Below are 528 nucleotides of genomic sequence, written 5' to 3' on the forward strand. Positions count from 1 at the left end.
TGACATTAATCCCATATTCCCTATCACAGCCCCACCATTCTTCTCCCACCTCCCTGCACTGGGGGCAATTTACAATGGCCAATTTACCAATCAATCTGCAAGTCTTTGGCTGTGCGAAGAAACCCACGCAGTCACAGGGAGAACTCAAACTGCGCACAGGTGCTGAACACGGGTCGCTGGAGCAGTGAGGCTGCGGTGCGAAACACTGATCGCCCAAAATGACCGCGGCAGGACTCGAACCTACAATCTTCTGATAACCTTGTTCAATACACCGAAGTCAGACGCCTTACCCATTAGGCCACACGGCCAATAGTGAAGAAGTAGAAAGGTGCTGAACCTCTCAGTTTTCGGTCTACCCAAACCAAGTTCAAGGCCTGAATAATGAACCGATTGCCTCATTCGTTCTGTGAATAATACAATGATTTAATAGACAAAGTTTTGGAACATTCCTGCCCATAAATCTTGATAACAGAGAGTGTGTGGATCTCCTGACTCAGAATGTTTAATGGATACAGTCCTCAGATCCGA

The 528-nt window shown here is 47.2% G+C and overlaps 1 non-coding gene across 1 annotated transcript; it reads right to left on the reverse strand.

Annotated features, from left to right (window-relative positions):
* Positions 1-219: 219 nt before the first annotated feature.
* Positions 220-308, reverse strand: trnar-ucg (transfer RNA arginine (anticodon UCG)). The gene is given in 2 exon segments: positions 220-255; positions 272-308. It is a non-coding gene; the product is annotated as a tRNA-Arg (tRNA).
* Positions 309-528: the final 220 nt, after the last annotated feature.

This window comes from Heterodontus francisci, unplaced genomic scaffold (assembly GCF_036365525.1).
Source record: "Heterodontus francisci isolate sHetFra1 unplaced genomic scaffold, sHetFra1.hap1 HAP1_SCAFFOLD_58, whole genome shotgun sequence".
Lineage (NCBI taxonomy): Eukaryota > Metazoa > Chordata > Chondrichthyes > Heterodontiformes > Heterodontidae > Heterodontus > Heterodontus francisci.